General features: G+C 44.9%; 1 long non-coding RNA gene across 1 annotated transcript in view; it reads right to left on the bottom strand.

Moving 5' to 3' along the window:
* Window positions 1-15,080, bottom strand: part of LOC143792320 (uncharacterized) — a 57,332-nt gene extending 42,252 nt beyond the window's left edge. The window contains exon 1 of the long non-coding RNA XR_013219926.1: window positions 15,008-15,080. This is a non-coding gene — a long non-coding RNA (uncharacterized LOC143792320). The remainder of the gene's footprint in view (window positions 1-15,007) is intronic.
* Between the last annotated feature and the right edge of the window lie 4,084 nt (window positions 15,081-19,164).

Below are 19,164 nucleotides of genomic sequence, written 5' to 3'. Positions count from 1 at the left end.
TGGATAACGTAGACAGTCACCTAATTATTTAATCAGGAAGAGGAGTGGCAAATTCCTTCGAGATCCAGGCCTTGTTCATTTTCAGGAAAGTAAGCCGGTCAACGTTATCGGAGGATAGTCGCATGCGACGGTCAGTTAGTACACCACCTGCAGCACTAAAGACACGTTCCGATAATACACTAGCCGCAGGGCAAGCCAGCACCTCCAATGCATACTGGCTTAGCTCTGGCCATGTATCCAGCTTTGAGACCCAAAACATGAAAGGGGAAGAGCCGTCTGGGAGTACAGCAAGAGGGCAAGACATGTAGTCTGTCACCATCTGACGGAACCGTTGCCTCCTGCTGACTGGAGCCGTCTGTGATGGTGTAGACTTTTGTGGCGGGCACAGAAAACTGTGCCACAGTTGGGCCATACTGGTCTTGCCTTGGGCAGAGGCACTGCTTCTGCTCCCTCTTTGTGCAGAGCCTCCACCACTGCCTGGACGCACTGAGCTGCTTTGTAATGCACTAGCAGCACTTCTCTCACTTGGAATGGAGAAGATGATGGAATTCACCAGTGTGTCTTGGTACTCCCGCATTTTTCGCTCCCGGTTCAACGGTGTGATGAGGCTTTCTACGTTGTCCCGGTAGCGAGGATCGAGGAGGGTGAACACCCAATAATCAGACATGTTGAGAATGTGGGCGATGCGGCGGTCGTTTCTCAGGCACTGCAGCATGTAATCCACCATGTGCTGCAGACTGCCAACTGCCCAAGAAACGCTGTCCCCTGCTGGAGGCGTGATCTCTGCCCGCTCGTCATCACCCCACCCTCGCTGTACACACTGAGTACTGGACAATTGTGTAACTCCCTCCTCTGGACGGATGTCTTCCTCCTCCATTGACTCCTCTGTTGTGAATTCTGTTTTTGGGCTCCCTCTGGTGGTTACTGGTGGTACTGGCTGACTTTTGTCTTGCACCTGTTCCCATCAGGAAACTGGGAGTTTCCTATTTAGTCTGGCTTCTCAGTCATTCTAGTGCCGGCAATCAATGTTACCAGAGCACCAGAGCAATGTTACCTGCTCCAAGTCTGCAATTCAGCTAAGTTGGATCTTTGGCATTTTTTGTGTTTGTTTGTCCAGCATGCATTTATATTTCTCTTGCTGCTGGAAGCTCTAGTGATCTGAAATTACTACTCCGGTGTCATGAGTTGATAACGGAGTTAAAGTAATTTCAGGATGGCTGTTTAGGGTTTTGAAGTGACCGCGAAGTCCTCTTTTGTATTTTCTGCTATCTAGTCAGAGGGCCTCTCTTTGCTGAATCTATATTCATACTGCGTACGTATTTTCCTCTTACCTAACCGTTATTATATGTGGGGGGCTACTATCACTTTTGGGGTTTCCCTGGAGGCAAGCCAGGTCTGTGTATTCCTCTACTAGGGGGTAACTAGATCTCCGCCTGGTGCGAGGTGTCTAGGGATAATCGTAGGCACACCCCCTGGCTACTATTAGTTGCGTGTTAGGTTCAGCGTCGCGGTCATCTGAGATTCCATCATTCCTAGAGCTAGTCCGTTTTTGCCTGAGTCCCTGCCATTGGGAACCATGACACTCCTCCTCATCCTCCTCACAAACTGTCCCCTGCCTACGCGTTTGTGAGGAACCACGTGGCGCTGACTGTCCAGAAGATGATGGAAGTGGTGAATCCTCATCCTCCACCTCTTCCACAACATCATCCCTTAGCGCTTGCAGTGATTTTTCAAGCAGGCAGATAAGGGGGACAGTCATGCTGACTAGTGCATCATCTGCACTCGCCATCCGCGTGGAATAATCAAAGGGACGCAAAACCTGGCAGACGTCATTCATAGTGGCCCACTCTGTGGTTGTGAAGTATGTACGGCGCGGAGTGCGACTTCTTTGCGCCTGATACAGCTGGTACTCCATTACAGCTTGCTGCTGCTCACACAACCACTCCAACATATGTAACGTGGAATTCCACCTGGTAGGTAGGTCACATATGATGCGATGTTCCGGCAGGTGGTGTCGGCGCTGCAGAGCCGCAATGTGCGCTTTTGCCATGCTGGAACGCCGCAAGTGAGCACACTCTAGGCGGACCTTGTGCAGCAGCGCATCAAGATCCGGATAGTCCCTCAAAAAACTCTGCACGACCAAATTGAGCACATGTGCCAGACATGGGATGTGAGTGAGGTTGCCGAGGCCCAGAGCTGCCACCAGATTTCGGCCATTATCACACACTACCATACCTGGTTGGAGATTCGCTGGCACAAACCACACATCGCTCTCCTGCTTGATGGCATTCCAGAGCTCCTGCGCTCTGTGGCTTCGATTCCCCAAAGAAATTAATTTCAAGACGGCCTGTTGACGTCTGGCCACGGCTGTGCTCATGTCGGTCGTAACAGGTAAACGTTCATCACGGGTCCATGTGGAGGTGGACTGTGACGGCTCCTGCAGCGATGATTCTGAGGAACTGGTGTAAGAGGAGGAGTCAATGCGTACAGAATGGATTCCTGCAATCCTTGGAGTGGGCAGGACACGACCTGCGCCACTCGCACGATCTGTACCCGGCTCAACGACATTAACCCAATGGGCAGTGAGGGAAAGGTATCGCCCCTGTCCATGTTGACTGGTCCACGCATCGGTGGTGAGGTGGACCTTGCTACTGACCGCATTCAGTAGCGCGTGTTTTATGTGTCCCTCCGCATGCTTGTGCAGGGCAGGGACGGCTTGCCTGCTGAAGTAAAAGCGGCTGGGCACATTGTACTGTGGGACTGCCAATGACATCAAGTCACAGAAGCTGTCAGTCTCCACCAGCCTGAATGACAGCATTTCCAGTGACAGAAGTTTGGCAATGCCTGCAGTCAGAGCCTGTGCTCGTGGGTGGTTTGACGAGAAAGGCCGCCTTTTCTCCCATGCCTGTACTACCGATGGCTGTAGACTGGGCTGGGAGTGTGTGGATGACTGGGAAAGTGGTGCTGCGGGTGGAATTACAGCGGGTCTCTGGACAACAGGGCCAGAGGTTCTTCCACGGCGATCCTGGGAGGAAGCCGAACCAGCTGCGTGTGAGCTGGAGGAAGAGGCAACACGAGCTGAAGAGGTGGTAGCTGCCGCTGTTGGTTGGCCTAGCTCTTCAGTGTGTCTTTCTAACAACGCCGCGTGCCTGGTCCGCACATGTTTCCACATGTTGGAGGTATTGAGGCTGCTGACATTTCGACCTCTTTTGACTTTGTGATGACACACCTTGCATTTGACATAGCAAATGTCATCTGCAACTGTGTCAAAAAAGGCCCAGGCACTGCAAGTCTTGGGAGCGCCCTTTTTGGCTTTTGGAAGAGACATGCTCCTAACGGGTGCCAAAGCGGAGGCTGCAGGATCCGCAGTCTTCCCCCTCCCTCTCCCTCTTTGGGCCGTACGGGGAATCTCTTCCTCAGAGCTGCTCCCACCACCTTCCTGTCCCTCACGCCAAGATGGGTCAAGGACCTCATCATCTACACTACCCCCTGCCCCCAACTGCTCCTCCTGGGTAGTCTCAGCAGCAGAGCACGCACCAGTAAGTGGCACCTGAGTGTCATCATCAGCGGATGCGGCCTGCGATGTGGTGACCGGAGGCACTGGCCCACCCGCCTCTTCAGACTCAGAGAGAAAAAGCTGTTGGACATCACTGCACCCTGCCTCTTCTTCCATTTCTCCAATGCTGCTTGGCTGGCCCCCTGTTTCCAAGCCAAGAGATTCAGAGAACAGAAGTAGAGACGGCTCTTGTCCTGGGCTCTCTGTCTGCCTGGGCAATTTGGCAGGTGGTGAAGAGACAGATGGCTGCTCTCCAGTGCTCTGTGTCTGAGAGGATGTGGCACTAATTGAAGTTGATGCATTAGCTGCCATCCATCCGACAACGGCTTCAATTTGTTCTTCACGCAGCAGCGGTGTACGGCGCTCTGCGACAAAGCTGCGCATGAATGACTGTTCCCTGGTGAAAGTGGGTGCTGATGAGTCACCGGTGCCCGCAGCAGGCACAGAATCCCCACGTCCCCTCCCTGCTCTGCGCCCACGCCCACGCCCACGTGCCTTACTCACTGCCTTCTTCATCTTGGTTGACTGATAAAGATAAGCAGAAAAGTACTAACGGCTTTGTGTGCTTATTCCTGAACAACTCCTAACAGGTATAAGAAACACTAATTTTCTAAAGTGTGGACTAGACTTTAATATGAGCTAATGTGGCCTACACAAATGTAAAGTGGTGTCACTGGTGTGTTTGGTGAACTTTATTATTTATTTTTTGGGGGGGGGCTGAACTGACAACAGAGAGAGCTGCAGTCACACGGAGACCGTGCAGACAGCCGTAAACGGCGCTGCAAGGCCAGAAAACCCTCCTCTACGTTATCCTATGTAGTGTTTTTCCACAAATTAGCTGGAGACGAGTGGAAAGACACTAATAGGATTTTTTTGAAAAAATGTGCAGCAGCCTGCACTACTTAAAAGAAAAGGAAAATTGATTTTACAGTATGACGCAGTGAAGAACCCTGAGCTGGAGACAACCAGGCTATGGCTGCTCACAGACTACAGGGCGAGCTGCAGTCACACGGAGACCGTGCAGACAGCCGTAAACGGCGCTGCAAGGCCCAAAAACCCTCCTCTACGTTATCCTATGTAGTGTTTTTCCACAAATTAGCTGGAGACGGGTGGAAAGACACTAATAGGATTTTTTTGAAAAAATGTGCAGCAGCCTGCACTACTTAAAAGAAAAGGAAAATTGATTTTACGGTATGACGCAGTGAAGAACCCTGAGCTGGAGACAACCAGGCTATGGCTGCTCACAGACTACAGGGCGAGCTGCAGTCACACGGAGACCGTGCAGACAGCCGTAAACGGCGCTGCAAGGCCCAAAAACCCTCCTCTACGTTATCCTATGTAGTGTTTTTCCACAAATTAGCTGGAGACGGGTGGAAAGACACTAATAGGATTTTTTTGAAAAAATGTGCAGCAGCCTGCACTACTTAAAAGAAAAGGAAAATTGATTTTACAGTATGACGCAGTGAAGAACCCTGAGCTGGAGACAACCAGGCTATGGCTGCTCACAGACTACAGGGCGAGCTGCAGTCACACGGAGACCGTGCAGACAGCCGTAAATGGCGCTGCAAGGCCCAAAAACCCTCCTCTACGTTATCCTATGTAGTGTTTTTCCACAAATTAGCTGTAGACGGGTGGAAAGACACTAATAGGATTTTTTTGAAAAAATTAGCAGCAGACTACACTACTTGGAAAAAAAAAAAAAAAAAAAACAGTATGAGGCAATGAACCACCCTCCCTGAACTGAATACAACCAGCTATGGATGGCCTATGTGGCTGCACTCAGACTAGAGAGTGGGCTGCACTCACACACACACACACACACACACACAGACCTTGCAGATCGCTGTGAAAACAGCGCTACAAGGCAAAAGCAAGGTGAATAGTAGGTGAACACAGCGGTTGCTAAATTAGCCTTTGAAAAGCACAAAAAAGCAAATCGCTATCTCTAAACTGGCCCTCAGTCAGCAAACAGCGTCCTGTCACTAACTGAATTCACAGCAGAGTGAGCGCAAAATGGCGCCAGCGACTTTTAAACTGCATCATGACATCATTTCAGCAGCCAATCACAGCCATGCCAGTAGTTTCATGCCCTCCATGCTGAACAGGATGTGCCCACACTTGGAATCATTGTCATTGGCTGAATTTGTGCAGTTTGAATCTGGGAACTTCCGATTCCGGTATCCGATACGCGGCAAGTATCGGAATCCCGGTATCGGAATTCCGATACCGCAAGTATCGGCCGATACCCGATACTTGCGGTATCGGAATGCTCAACACTAGTTGTGTCATATATGCGTTCTATTGGTATTTTAAGTATTTTACAACTTATATATTGAAAGTTAAGTTTTATGGTATCCCATGCTATAGAATCTTTGATCCTGGGGAATCGGTCCAGAGTGGCCTCATTAGCTATATTTTGCTAAGGTTAGAAAAGACACTACTGTACAACATGGGAGCCATATGGTACTGTAGGCTTATACAATGGTAGAGGCTTCTACCAAAGGCATACATATGGAAAACCTCACAGGAGCTATCTCTAGACAGTGGCGTAACTTGAGTTCGATGGGCCCCTGTGCAAGATTTGGACACTTATAATTGTATTGTATCACAGCCTCCATTCTGGTATATATGTCCCTCATCCTGGACTCATCCTGGTATATATATCCCCCATCCTGGTAAATATATCCCCTGACCTGGTATATATATACAAAGACCACCCCCATTGGGGTGAGAAGGAAGTTTTATATATATATATATATATATATATATATATATATATATATATATATATATATATATATATACTGTATATACATCTCCCTCTCTGCCGCTGTTCTTTAATGCATAGAAAAAAATAACTCACCTTCCGTCTGCTCCCCCATCGTGTGGCGTATACTCTTCTCAAGCTGGCAGCTGACTTCAGAGTGAAAGTGACGGGAATGCATGACATTACTGCCATGCGCCCCGAGTTATGTACATGCCTACATCTGATTGGCCGGCAACATGTGTTGCAATGCACGGACCCGATGGGTCTCTGCACCACTATACCCTTCAGATGAATGTGTGTCTGGGAACACAGATCCAGGTAAAGTTTGCGCTTGCACCCGTGAGCCCCTCAACCGCACGGGCCCGGTAGCAACCTCTGCGAATGCGGTCGTTACACCCCTGCCTCTGGACATACAATCTAATAGGTTATTTATAAATGGTCACAAACAAAACAGAGTCTAGTGACAAGTAATTGACATCTGAATCACTCCCAAATGCGACTGTTGGGGCCATTATTTGGTCACAGCATGTACACACTGGAGGATCCCCTGAACAAGTCCAACCGTGATCTATTTAGTTTATTCTGCATATGGTCATCACATGTATGACCTGTATGTTACTACATACAGTCTTCATTTTATGTTTTCACTATAACAGTTACATATTTCCAATGACTTTGTGCCGCTTTGACATTTTTTTTGCATAGTTAAAGTGTCTATGTTTATATCTTCATGTGTATTCCAAGACCACCTGCAGAAAGCAGAACCGAAAACAAATGTGAACAATGTAAAACACATTTAGTAGAGATAAACTTCTAAAAGTCAACTATTATTATCTGAAAAGGAAAAAAACTAAAGACGCTTGTATGTAAATCTCCACATTCTTCCTATTATAACCAATCAAAACTAAATAAATACACTGTCCTAGGAACACGTAAAGCCGCCTGCAAAACCTTGACTGATTATAATGACTAGTACTTGTGATCTAGTGTATAATCTACACATGGTGTCAATTTGTATGACATCAAAGCCTCTACAGTCATTGGAAACAGCTTAGACTTAAAGGGGTTTTCTGGGAATATAAAAAAAAAACTAAAGGTAGTCTCATAATGATTAAATTACTAAATACTATAAATTAGTGAATTACATGCGTTTTATCCAGGAGGTAATCAATGTAGAATTAAAAGGGCTGCTGTCTGTATTAGAATGTTGATAGGACAGTTGTTTGTGAGCATGTGCAGTGGAAACCCCATCCCCTAGTTTATGTGTAGGAAAATGTGCTGTCCACTCTGTCCATCTGATCTAAAACTGGAGAAACAATGGATGCTGAGGTAAGAAGAGGCTGCACACACTGCTATCCAACATGCCTATCTGATCTAACACTGGAGAAAGCAGGAGTGCTGAGGTAAGAAGAGGCTGCTCACACTGCTATCCATACTGTCTATCTTAACTAATTCTGGAAATATAAGGGGTGCTGTGATAAGAAGGGCTGCTGTCCACCCTATCTGATTTAATACTGGAGATATCAGGGGTGCTGAGGTAACAGGAGGCTGCTCACACTGCTGTCCACCCTGTCTATCTTAACTAATACTAGAAAAAATGCAAGGGGTGCTGTGGCAAGAAGAGGCTGCTCACACTGCTGTCCACCCTGTCTATCTCATCTAATCTAATACGGGAGATACCCGGGATGCTTAGATAAGAAGACGCTGCTCACACTGCTGTCCACCCTGTCTATCTTATTTCATACTGGAGATATCAGGGGTGTTGAGTTAAGAATTGGCAGCTCATACTGCTGTCCACCCTGTCTATCTGATCTAGTACTGGAGATAACAGGGTGCTGGGGTAAGAAGAGGCTGTTTACACTGTTGTCCACCCTATTTATCTAATCTAATACTAGAGATACCAGGGGTGCTGAGGTAAGAATAGGCTGCTTACACTGCTGTCCACACTGTCTATTTCATCTAATACTGGAAATACAAGCTGGAGCTGTGATAAGAAGAGCCTGCTCACACTGCTGTCCATTCTGTCTATCTCCTCTAATACTGGAGATACCAGGGATGCTGAGGTAACAATAGGCTGCTCACACTGTTGTCCATACTGTCTATCTCATTTAATACTGGAGATACCAGGGGTGCTGAGGTAACAATAGGCTGCTCACACTGCTGTCCATCACTGAAATAAGATAGATAGGGTGGACAGCAGTGTGAGCAGCCTCTTCTTATCACAGCCCCACCTTGTATTTTCAGTATTAGATGAAATCATCTAATACTGGAAGAAAAGTCTGTTCACACTGCTGTTAAGTTTATCTGATACTATATCTAATACTGGAGATAGCAAGGGTGCTGAGGTAAGAAGAGACTACTCAGACTGCTGTATACCTGGTCTTTCTAAATGACACTGCAATCAAAGCAGTAGAGCTTCCTACTGCACATGCTCACAGGCACCTTCCCTAATATTCAACAATCGGTTTCTGCCAGTATATCGAGGCGGCAGCCATTTTATTAAAAAAGTGATTCCCTTCCAAGATAAAGCGATTGCGATTTACTAATTAAAAGCATTTAGCAGTTCATTAGTACCGGTAATTGCATTTTCTTTAGTTATATAATTATTTTCTATTTCAGGAGTACCCTTTTAAAGGTATAATAAAATGATTGCCCCCTATAAAAACAGATGAATTCTATAAACATATAGATAATTGCTGTGAATGTTCCAGCAAAATAGTTTTCAGTCACATCGGTCTCTGTGCTTATAGTGTTTTTGTAAGAAAAATGGAGAGACAGAAAGGCGCGAGCTTCTCAACTATTGCAAAAATATTCTGAGCTGAATATGGATCTAGCCTAGCTGTTCACCTTAGAAGCTATGCTACCTGGTATGGTGCCATGCTACCGTCCCTTGCAGAGTCATCAATGAAATTGAAACAAATACATTCATTTTAACCTGATGATGATTCCGGTCTATCATTTAATCTTTTTTATTATTTTTAATAATCTTTAATGTCTGTATTGCCTGGCATTTAAAGGGTGTGTGCATCGGTACCCAGGTTGTCATAACAGACATGGGTCTATTGTACAAGCGGAGTTCTGCACCCCTGGCCTATCCCATACCAGCAGGTGGTATATTTGGAAGCTCCTCCCTCCACACCTTGCCTGAGCCCTCAGTACTTCCTATGCCTGCCTGGACCAGTTGGTCAGATGTTGCAGATCCAGTCACTGCCCTGGAGTGACACCTGGTGGCTACCCTAACAGCCCAAGTCTAGCCTCACCATCAGGGGCTCTAGTGAAGACCAGGGAGCCACTTAATTATGCCCCTCCAGGATAAGCCCATCTAGTGGGTCCACACCCACCATCATCACACCAAGTTACATGTTAATATAGGACTCCTTCTTTGATGTCACCTTCTCAATTCTTGCATGCATTGACCTTCTGAGTTTTTGGATAGTTTCTGCTTGAATGAAGGATGTCAGAATATCTTACCAGATCTGCTGTTTTGATATGAACTGTCTCCCAGCCTCATAGATCTTTTGCTTGAGAATAAATCAAAGGTTCTCAATAGGGTTGAGGTCTGGGTAGGATGGAGGCCACACTATGCATGTCTCTCCTTTTATGTCAATAGCAGCCAATGACTCAAAGGTATTCTTTGCAGGATGAGATGGCGCATTGTTGCGCATGAAAATGATTTTGCTTCGGATTACCCTGTTCTTTTTGTACCGTGGAAGAAAGTGGTAATTCAGAAACTCTATATACTTTGTCAAGGTCATTTTCGCACCTTCAGGGACCCTAAAGGGACCTATCAGCTCTCTCATCATGATTCCGTCACAAAACATGACCTCCTTACTGACGTTGCAGCCTTGTTGGGACATGGTGGCCATCCGACCAACCATCCACTACTCCATCCATCTGGACCATCCAGGGTTGCACTCATCAGTAAACAAGACTGTGATAATCACTCTTAATTTTTCGTGAAATATCGAATGTTTTTATATCTTGTTCAAGGCATTGCACTATTCGACACTTTCCATCAACAGACAGATCCTGTATCTTTCCCATATTCTTGTGGCTGCTTAATAATATGGAACATCCTTATTAAACAAATTTTCTTTAATTGGGCTCACCTGATAAATTTATTATCACCGGTGTTTGAGATTGGTTTCAGTGATCCAAAGAGCCCTTAAGGTACCGTCACACTCAGCGACGCTGCAGCGATATAGACAACGAGCCGATCGCTGCAGCGTCGCTGTTTAGGTCGCTGTAGAGATGTCAAACACAGCAGCTCCACAACGATGCAGGAGCGATCCTGTCACGTAACGGTGACTCACTTATCGTTCTCACAGGTCGTTAGCTCCATGTTTAACATTGCTGACATCGTTGCTTTTGCTGTCAAACACGAGGATAAACGCCGATCTGACGACCAAATAAAGTTCTGGACTTCTAGCTCCGACCAGCGATATCACAGCGGGATCCAGATCGCTGCTGCGTGTCAAACACGACGAGATCGCTATCCAGGACGCTGCAACGTCACGGATCGTTGTCATTCTCGTTGTAAAGTTGTTTAGTGTGAAGGTACCTTTAGACAAAATATCATCAATGAGCTTATTTGAAAAACAAAAAATTACATCTTTTTGACACCCAAATCCAGTTTGAATAGTAATTTGGAACATAGCGTAGATGGCTACAGTGGAAACTTAATTGTTTGGATGCTCCATAATTAACATAAAAATTATTTCTAGAGATGTATTTTTCATAGAATCTTTAGCGTTTTTGACTCTTGGGTGATGTCCACTTTTCTCCTCCATGCAGCCCAGACCGACATGAAGACTTCTTCTATTTACGATTGGTTTTGTGTTTGCCACTCACACATTTTTATCTTCTTGTTTTCTCTGAGTTCTTCCAACCTATTTCTGACTACGCAGACTTTTGTTCCTAAAGGTACCCACCATCCTGTACCTGGCTGTTGCTGCCTTAATTGACCACCCCAATAATATCTATACTGTTTTGTGTGCTACAAAAAAACTGTATTTTAAAAAGTTTAGAACAAATTAAAAGAATATGCCAAAATATTGGTGTCATAACTATAGTTCACCCAAAATTCCAAAACTAATAGTCACTTATAAATCAGAGTGTCAGATGTATAGAGACATCATAAATAGGTCTACCATCTCTATGCTGACGACATCCAATTATATACCTCTTCTCCTGTTATCACGCCGACCTTTTTAGAAAACACCAGTGATTGTCTTACCGCTGTCTCTAACATCATGTCCTCCCTCTATCTGAAACTGAACCTGTCAAAAACTGAACTCGTATTCTCTCCCTGTACTAACCTACCTTTGCCTGACATTGCCATCTCCGTGTGCGGTTCCACCATTACTCCAAAGCAACATGACCACTGCCTTGGGGTCATCCTTGATTCCGAGCTTTCATTCACCCCCCACATCCGATCACTGGCTCGCTCTTCTTATCTGCGTCTCAAAAACATTTCTAGAATTTGCCCTTTTCTTACTTTCGACTCTGCAAAAACTCTTACTGTTTCACTTATTCATTCCCGTCTGGACTATTGTAACTCTCTACTAATCGGCCTCCCTCTTACCAAACTCTCCCCGCTCCAATCTGTCCTGAATGCTGCAGCCAGGATCATATTCCTCACCAACCGTTACACCGATGCCTCTACCTTGTGCCAGTCATTACACTGGCTACCCATCCACTCCAGAATCCAGTACAAAGCTACTACCCTCATCCACAAAGCACTCCATGGCTCAGCACCACCCTACATCTCCTCTCTGGTCTCAGTCTACCACCCTACCCGTGCTCTCCGCTCTGCTAATGACCTCAGGTTAGCATCCTCAATAATCAGAACCTCCCACTCCCGTCTCCAAGACTTTACACGTGCTGCGCCGATTCTTTGGAATGCACTACCTAGGTTAATACGATTAATCCCCAATCCCCACAGTTTTAAGCGTGCCCTAAAAACGCATTTGTTCAGATTGGCCTCCCGTCTCAACGCATTAACCTAACGATCCCTGTGTTGCCTATCATAAAAAAAACAAAAAAAAAACAAACAAACAAAAAAACCCATAATCAGGTTTCTCGTATCATGTTCTCATACACTTTATGCAGTTAATAGCCCTCTGTGTCTGTACTGCTACATACTTAGGCAGTTAACTGGTTCATGCAGCTTTACATGAACACCCGAGCCTTACACTATGGCTGGTCCAAATAACTAAAGCAATTGTTACCATCCACCTCTCGTGTCTCCCCTTTTCCTCATAGATTGTAAGCTTGCGAGCAGGGCCCTCATTCCTACTGGTATCTGTTTTGAACTGTGATTTCTGTTATGCTGTACTGTCTATTGTCTGTACAAGTCCCCTCTATAATTTGTAAAGCGCTGCGGAATATGTTGGCGCTATATAAATTAAATTATTATTATTATTATTATTACCTACTGTAGACAAAAATAGTGCTCAACATTGTGCTCCAGATAAAAATATTGGGCCAAATTTATCAAGAGCGGCGTTATTCACACCGGTCTTGAGGAGAGGGCGTGTGCTGGAGTCACAAGCTCCTGATGCATAAGGAAGTGCGTGCCTCCTCATGATTCTGGAGCATCTCAGGAGTGGCGTTCATCTCCGTGCACAACACCAGAAATCTCATTACAGTCAGGAACTGGAATTAGACGAGATTTGCCATCCTTTCCCTGCCGCCTCCCCGTCCTACCCCAGATTCGCCCATTTTGTGGGAGTAATTAGCGTAGAAACATCAAGAGTCACATAATTTTCGTGCAACTCCGCGTTGCATCTAAATTTTACAACTTTTGGAAGCTTTTATGCCACAGTTCTGGCCTAGAAGCTTTGATGAATTTGGGCCATGTTTGTGGAACCATGTAGTATTAGCGTCCCACAAATTATACAACCACACAAAGATAGGGCTTGTTCAGACGAGCATATAATAAGTCTGTGTGCTGTTCATTTCCTTTTTGCAATTTAAGGTCCAATTTTCATCTGAACCCAACCTAATAATGATCCCTTTTAATAAAAACTACGGTAACTATGGTATGCTTCCATGGACTTCTTATATATACCCACACATAAGGAGCCTGTATGACAGAACATGCCATCCCATATGGCTTCAAATGCCATTTTTCTGTTTTATATATTGTAGATATATTTTGCTTGTTGTCTTTGACTTGGTGTATTAGCAGGAAACTGGATGTAATTAGGGTTTTAAGGTTTATTTGTAAGTGCAAATTTAAATAAATGAGGTTTGTACTGAAAGTATGGAAGAAAAAAAGAATTCTTGGAGAGAGTTTTGTGTTAAAAGCACCCACTGGAATCAGTTCAAAGTCCTTTGGACTGAGTTTTGGCCAAGACGGGAATTATTTTTTTACTTGTCCGGCTGTGACCATAGCAGCTCTCAGACAGCGTATTATATTTTATGTAGCGTTTTTGTTATATTACGGATTGAGGGATGACAGGGTCATTAGGGTCATCTTGTGCCATGCAATGACTCAACAGGACTGTAACTGAGGCTGGATCCGGATTTGGCATTAGACCTCTTAGTTGTCAGTCCTCACTACAGAATTAATTAAACTCCGGCACGTGTTTGTGTTTTATAGGGGAGAACTTCTGGTTCTGCGCTAAGTAAATGGGGGAATATGGGAATCAGAACATCCAGTGTCTACTCTGTTGGAAACGATGCCTGTTTGCCCCCTGACCTCAACTGTTTGAGGGCAACAAACAGCAGGTTACATATTGCATCATTATATATGGATGAGACCTCTAAAGATTTACAATGCATGACGGGGTCTAGGACAACCAAGAGGGTATATCATCTGGAAAGGACCCCACTGCTCTACTGAATAATGAATATAATTTTATCATCACTTGACTCACAAAATTTACCAATTCAAGACTAGGCTAATTACCCCCATTCCTGACCAGGCACATTTTTTAGATATTTTCGTTCAGGTTTTCATTCAAAAGCTGTAAAAAAAATTGATTGTTTGAATATTCAAATTTTTTTTGTTCATACATTTTTAAGAACTTTAGGGGGCTATTTCTTTACTTGATTTCCACTGTAATTGTGGTTAGTATACTTGGCCAAGTTACAGTGGAAATACAGACTGCTGAGCACATAGAAGAGCTGACTAGGCCTCCTAGTATTGAGTAGCTCTTGCTCCTTCCCTACACCCAGTAATCACCTGATCACTTGGTCGGGAGGAGTAATCGCCATCAGCATTTAATATTGTGACATGAATAGCATTTGTTCAGCGCTGTACATACATCGATGATCAGGAAGGCAGAGATGGTAACAAACTGTCTCTGCCTTCTCTATGGGGATTCCGACTGTCTCACAGTCAGCTCCCGTCTCCTGCGGCTGCAAAAATTTCGTGCAGCTGCTATACTGTGCAGTGACATTTTAGAACGTCACTGCGGAGTAAAAAGCGGACCGTCTAGAGTACGTTCATAGTCTGTGGGTGGTATGGAAGTAGTTAAAGGAGATTTCAGCTTTTATATAAAAAATAGCTTTATCATTGTCTAAATGAAAATGTCTGTAACTACTGTTTTAATAAATTACCACTTTTAAAAACTCTGTGAAAAAGACAAGAACATTCTTCTTTCTAGCCAGAAGCTAAGACCCTACACAGATCTAATACTTTTAAAAAATTGCATCAAGTTGTGGTTCCAACTTACCTCCTCTCCCTCCCTGCACAGTGACTACTGCACAGGTCACAGAGCATGCACACAACTGTCTCCCATACTCCTTATTGAGTCAGATTCTGAATTTTGATGCTATTGTTTTTGTAGTTATATGTAAACAAAAAAAAAAAACAGGTTAGACAAAATAAAAGATTTTATTAGCTGGTTTTAATAATATAAATTAATAATATAAGTGATACATTACCTTTCATCAGGATTTAAAGTCATAAAAAGGGGTTTTGAAGGCTTAGAAAAAGAAAGTTTATTTCTGTCAAAAACAGCACCATACCTGTCTACGAGCCGGTAGATGGACCTCATTCATTTATATGGAATAAAGCTGCAAACATTTTGCACCTACCCAATACCTCTTGTAGATTTCATAGATCAAGTACATTAAAAAAAGCTTGAAAGCTGACTAAGAGTTACATAAGCGTGAAAATAAAAACTGGGAGAGACCGTTAAAAAATCATAGACAGAGGAAACGGCTTCATCCAGGAAACTGACACAAAATATCCTTGTTCAATTCTCCATTATTTGAAGCCTGGACACCTTCTGTAAGTTTGAGCAATGTGAAATACAGATGTTTTATTGTGACCATCCCATCCTACTTCGGAGAAAAAAAAAGTAATTGGCTTTTCACATGAAATTTCCTAACCGGTCTGGTTTTTCATGGTCAAATTCTGGGGGACATCTGTTTTTTTTTTTACAAATGCTAGAATGCTCAATATGGATTCTATCCAAAAAAAAAGGACAAAAGATGGATTGTGTTAGGCCTTGGGGCATGAAGTCGGACTCTCCCCCCAGCTCTATAATTACACCTGCCCTGCTGATTGCATTAAACCTTTCGGTGAACAGCCTTGTTGTATTCTTGCGTGCCGTCCCGGTGGAAATATTTTGTTGTGACTTACAAAGAGTCTAAGCAAAAAAGATGTCTCCAATCACGCAGAAAGTCATAAAAAGGAAGACCATAAATCATTTAGGAAAGTTGTTCCTGCCATGCTCGCTAATTCACTGGTGTGTTTCAGCATTCAACCACTAACTTATCCTGACATCTATAACATGAAACATATCACCGTCTTTCCCAACCAATCTCCCGAGTAACAATTTCAAGGTCTGTCAAAGAAACAGAAGTATCACATAACCGGGTCCACTGAGAACGGCCAATAAACCGTCTCCGATCGCATTTACATCCAGCAGATAGATGCTATTTACATGGGTAATACGTTTCCTGGAGCAATAGACGTTCTCTTATTTACTAAGATCACGATATTTCGCCACCATAGATTTTGGAAACATTTTAGAAAACTAATCAAAGAAAGAATCAATATTACAACATGGCAGATATTTTTTTCTGAATCATAAAAGACCAGGGGCTGGCTAGGACGGGTGGCAGAGAGGAAAATGCCCCCCAGGCCGCTCCCCCAGGAGCAGTACAGGGCCGGCCGCCTGATGGAAATTGTGTCGGGGCCAGGAGCTGTGCAAGGCCGTCACCTTGATGGCTGTGCAGCTCCTGCTCCCTCTATGTCCTCTGCACTTCCGGGTAAGGTGTCGGGCATGCACGATGACGTCATCGCGCACATGCCGACATGTCCGGGACGCTGGAAGCCGAGAGGCGCTGCAGGGAAGCGACTGGTGAGGTAAGTATGAAAAACTTGTTTCTTTGTTTTCTTTAGAAAATGAATTCAATGGGTGGGGGTAACTGCAAGTGATGAAGTGGGGGGTGTAAGGAGGACTGCACATGATGGAGTTTGGGGTTAAAGGAGACTGCACATGATGGAGTGGGGGGTAAGTGTGGCTGCACGTGATGAAGGGGGAGTGGGGCTGCACATTATGGAGTTTGGGGGTTAATGGAGACTGCATATGATGGAGTGGGGGGTAAGTGTGGCTGCATGTGATGAAGGGGGAGAGGCGCTGCACATGATAGAGTTTGGAGGTTAAAGGAGACTGCACATGATGGAGTGGGGGTGTAAGTGGGGCTGCACATGATGAAGGGGGAGTGGGGCTGCACATGATAGAGTTTGGGGGTTAAAGGAGACTGCACATGATAGCGTGGGGTGTAAGTGGGGCTGCACATGATGAAGGGGTGTGGGGTGCACATGATAGAGTTTGGGGGTTAAAGGAGACTGCACATGATAGCGTGGGGTGTAAGTGGGGCTGCACATGATGAAAGGGGAGTGGGGCTGCACATGATGGAATTTGGGGGATAAAGGAGACTGCACTTGATGGAGTGGGGGGTAAGTGGGGCTGCACATGATGAAGGGGGAGTGAGGCTCCACATTAATGAGTTTGGGGGTTAAAGGAGACTGCACATGATGGCATGGGGGTAAGTAGGGCTGCACATGATGAAATGGAGGGAGTGGGGCTGTACATGATAGAGTGGGGCCACACATGATGACGTAGGGGTAAGGGGGATTGCACATGATGAAGGGGGAATAGGGTTGCACATGATGAAGAAGGGGGAGTGGGGTTGCACATGAAATGTGAGTGGGGCTGCACATGATGAAGTGGGGGGTAAGAGGACTGCACATGAAGTGGGGGTAAGGAGGACTGCACATGATGAATTGGGGATAAGGGGGACTGCACATGATGAAGTGGGGGGTAAGGGTGACTGCACATGATGAAGTGAGAGGAAGGGGACTGCACATAATGAAGTTTTAACCAAACCAGTTTTATAATACTAGAGGAGGCACCCCCTCAAAAAACTGTACCCACTCTATAATACATAAACATATCGGAGAAAAAAAGAGTATCAAGTACTAAAGTTGCAAATATTAGTCACAATAACACAATAAATAAAAACACCCAGGATAGTACACAATAGGTAAGGGTCACCTTTCCATAGTAACAAAAGATAAAGTGCCAGTGCATATTAACACCTTCACTAGAAGCCAAACCAAGTTAATTACCAACCATAAGAGTCAAATGCACCATCTAATGTCTAGCAACAAATAAGAAATGGCTTACCAGGATAGTGAGAACCAAATGGTGGTGGCCCCCAATAGGATGTGGACCCCGACGCGCATTTCGCTGGCTGGAACACCGCTTTATCCCCTTGGTGCCATCGTACTATATTTATGGTGGGAACTGGGGCCATCGCACTGTATATACTATGTATATACTATATATGTGGGGCTGTAGAGACATACTATTTGTGGGGAGGTATACTATACTGTATATAGAAAACTGTAAAGCCTCATACTATATATAGGAGGCAGTGGGGACATCATATTATATATCCCATATCTATGTACCAGCCTGTTTTTAAAAAGGAGGGCCACCGCAACTCGAGGGCTGTTGTGAATTTGGATTCTGGGCTCCCCCGGTGGCTACTGGTGGAATTGAACTGGTGTCTTCATCTTCTCTGTTCACCTGTTCCCATCAAGATGTGGGAGTCGCTATATAACCTTGCTGCTCTGTTAGTTGCTTGCCGGTCAACAATGTTATCAGAAGCCTCTCTGTGCTTGTTCCTGCTCCTAGACAACTACTAGATAAGTTGGACTCTTGTCCATGTTTGTTTTTGCATTTTGTTCCAGTTCACAGCTGTAGTTTCGTTACTGTGTCTGGAAAGCTCTTGTGAACGGGAATTGCCACTCTGGTGTTATGAGTTAATGCCAGAGTTTTAAAGTAATTTCTGGATGGTGTTTTTGATAGGGTTTTCAGCTGACCATGAAAGTGTCCTTTCTGTCTTCTGCTATGTAGTAAGTGGACCTCAAATTTGCTAAACCTATTTTCATACTACGTTTGTTATTTCATCTCAACTCACCGCCAATACATGTGGGGGGCCTCTGTCTCCTTTCGGGGTATTTCTCTAGAGGTGAGCTAGGACTAATATTTTCCTCTGCTAGCTTTATTTAGTCCTCCGGCTGGGCTGGGCATCTAGAATCAACGTAGGCATGCTACCCGGCCACTGCTAGTTGTGCGTTAGGTTTAGTTCATGGTCAGCTCAGTTCCCATCTTCCAAGAGCTAGTTCCTATATATGCTTATGCTATGTTCTCTTGCCATTGAGATCATGACAGTTTGACCGGCCCGCAAAGTGTTAATTGTTTGGGCTGAAGCAGGAGAAAAAGAAGTGTTGAAGGGAAATTTTTTTTTTTTTTTTCCCCTCAGAGTTTTGCTGCCTAGCCCTTAATTGCTGTCTAGCTGCTTCTTA

This window comes from Ranitomeya variabilis, chromosome 1, assembly GCF_051348905.1.
Source record: "Ranitomeya variabilis isolate aRanVar5 chromosome 1, aRanVar5.hap1, whole genome shotgun sequence".
In the NCBI taxonomy this organism is placed as follows: domain Eukaryota; kingdom Metazoa; phylum Chordata; class Amphibia; order Anura; family Dendrobatidae; genus Ranitomeya; species Ranitomeya variabilis.
The sequence above is the reverse complement of the archived record's forward strand: the minus strand, read 5'-3'. Positions and strand labels throughout refer to the sequence as shown.